Below are 3,272 nucleotides of genomic sequence, written 5' to 3' on the forward strand. Positions count from 1 at the left end.
CCTTTACTAAGACAACGCCTGACCCTGAGCCTGCAACCCCATAACCCTAGCGACAGAAGAGGTCTGACAACCCCAAGCTTACTTAAGGAAGACTCTTTTCTCTCTATTTTCATGCATCTTATCTACTTCCCTCTATGATTTTTAAAAACACAAATGTTTATCTCATCTTTGATTTGTCTTAGTTGTTGTTTTCAAAGTGATTTTCTCTTGGTAACTACTAAATCCTACTTATAAGTAAAAGTCTGTTTTTTTGTGTATATTTACATTTTTATAATATCATGGTATTAGGCCTGTTGAAGAGTAAACAGGTGGCAGGGAAATAGCTAAAGGTGGAGAGCAGGAACCAAATTGTAGCTAGGAACCAAATTGCTGCTAGAAATTGTTCCGTGGTAGGAACATACACAGTAAGACCCTCCTAGTGACCATTCACTGCCCTGGGGCTCACGAAGAAGTATCTAATTAGCATAGCATGGATGGAATTTTCAGGAAGGATTCTAGGAAGACACATGACTAGTAAGGAAACTGTTATATAACCTAATCTGTTATATAAGCTGCTTGGAATCTTTATATGTCAATTACCTCAAAAGCAGGAAATGACAACTAATCCTACCAGGAGAAAGGGGGGACAAACTAGTGAGCCTATGAAAGACGTGAATGTGCAAACTTCAGAGTCTTTCTCCCCCTGTGGAGAATCACCTGTCTCTCCCTCAGGGACACACTTTTGTCATGCAATAAATGTTGTATGGAAAATCAGTTTGTATCTGTGAACCCTCCACCTTTGGGTAGACTCAGTACCTGTACTCGTTCTCAACCCCAGGAACAAGGGAGCCAGGGGACATCCAGAAAGACCTAACAAGACAATTTGGAAAAAAAAAAAAAAAAACTAATGAAAGATAAACAATTAGAAGTAGTGGGGCAGGCTAGACAGACAGCATTGTACTAAAGAGCAAGGAGATCTGACAGAAAAGGAAGATTCTAGCAATTTCTAGTGGTGTGCCTTTAAGCAAGTTTTATATATTCTCCAAACATCAATAAAGGGAGCTGAGCTGTAAGGGACATTTCTACTTGCCTTATCTTAATTTGTTAACATTCTGGTAAGAGTACTTTGATTTTCCTTGAGGAAAGAAACATTCTAACTCAATCTCAGGCCAGGTAGTTTGTGTGAAATTATCTCACCACTGGCCTCAGGAATAGTCACTGGACCCCAAAAGCTAATCAGAGCATTTTATTCCCCTAACACCCTTAAGCAGGGCAAAAGACTCCTGCCCAAGAGCCCCATGTGGCCCATTTTGGCAGTTCCTCTGGCAATGCAATAAAAAGGCACATCTTTTAGTTTATTGTTTGAGAGGACAGAGTAAAAACCTAGAGCTATTGCTACCACATTATGACCTCACTGTGGCATTCCCTCCTGGCAGGCAGGAGGGAAACCAGAGCCAAAAATCTGAGCCACTTTCTGATGGCCTCATACAAGTTCATATCAGACCAGAAGAACCTGATCTAATATGAACTTCCCAGTGCACTATTCCCTTAAGTTTGTACAGTTGAATCCTTCCCTGCTATTAAAACAAAGAGCCTTGACTAATACAAGATCTTAACAAAATATTAGCAACAAGGTAAACAGCTTCCTCTTAGTCATGAAAAATAAAGAATTGTTAAGTGAAGGGGATAAAGAATAATTACAATTTCTATAAAGATGTCTGCCTGCTCTTTAAGAAGATAACAGGATGTTTTTTCAAACACTGAAAAGATTGACTCTTTTATCAAGTTCACACTTTCTTTTATAGCATAAGCTGCAGTTTCACTTTCTTTGTGAAGATGGATTGTGAAGAAAAGGGAAAATTCCAAGATCAATCCAATAAACCAGTCTCCTGATCTGGTTCTGTATTAACTAATCCTTTAATTATTAGTCACTAAAATCTCTCCAACACTCAGTTTTCTCAACCATGTATTTGTGAGGTGTCCCTGTATCAAAATGAGTATCAGCGATGCTGATTAGTAGTATTACTAATAATATCTGCAATATGATTTTATGGAGGACTGTGCATAAAACGTAGATTTTTATTATTTTGCATATTGTGAAACACTATTACCTTGAAAATAAATTTGGATTGAGAGTTCTTAAGATTTCTATTTTAAACATTAACAGTAAACGCAAGTTAGATATTATTGGAAATGATTTGATTTCTTTCCTTTGCCGTTAGGCATCACAAATTCAATCCATGGATTAAAAAAATAGAGAGAGGAATATTTTGACTTAATACTCTAACAATTACCACTGTCTGAAGGTGGAATAAGTGAAGATAAATAATTTTTTATGTTTAGTTTTGCCTCCAAGCCCTGAAATACTTTAAAGCTATGATTTCTATTGATAAAGAGTAAAAGTTATTTATAAAAATGAAAACATTTTTTATTAAAAACATAAAATGTGCGGAAGAGACTTGATATTATAATTAGTTAAACTGTGGCAGGTTTAAAATATCTTTCCTTTTGAGAAAAAAGATTGAAAATAATTGCTGTTAGTACCATTTATATTGATGAAAAACTAAGACTTATGGAGGTGAGGTAACTTGTCCAAGGCCACTAAAAAATCACAGAGCATTATTACATTCTCCAAATCCTGTCTTTTCTCTACATAATACTGCTCATTCAATGCAGCACATAGGAAACATCTTCTCAAAGGTGCTAAATGCTGCCTTGACCTAAGTGAATATTCAGACAAATTCTGGAGACTATGGACTTGAAAAAATAATAAGAAAAAATGAGCAAAATTATTGTAAAAATACTTACAGTGATTAAAAGGAAAAATATAAAAGTACTGATTTTTTATACAGTTTATTTACTGTGTATTTTATACGTAAAACATACCAAAAATAATTTCCGTAGCCACATTAGGCTCCACAGAGTGCAGATCTCAGGGAACAGGAGGTCACAGAGAGCTTTCACAGGACTAAGCAGCTAGACAGTTATCACATTCAGCGTCGTTGCTAACCTAACACATATTCCTAATTATTTCCAGATTGATCCATGGCAATAGTACAGTCCACTTCCATGTGAAAAAGTCTAAATCAGGAGTCATACTAAAAGATTTCTAAGATCTTCTTTGTGGTTGTAATAACTCTTTCAACATTTCCAAGGTAGAGGACAAATTTCTGCCCAGGACTGCTGCTTCAGTAATGTTGCTTTTATATTTGGAACAATGGATACCCCATGGCTCAATGTTGAAAATGGTAGATAAGAGTAGCACGTACTATTGTGTACTTCTTCCACAAAAG

This window comes from Otolemur garnettii, unplaced genomic scaffold (genome assembly GCF_000181295.1).
Source record: "Otolemur garnettii isolate 467f Iridium unplaced genomic scaffold, OtoGar3 scaffold00040, whole genome shotgun sequence".
NCBI lineage: Eukaryota > Metazoa > Chordata > Mammalia > Primates > Galagidae > Otolemur > Otolemur garnettii.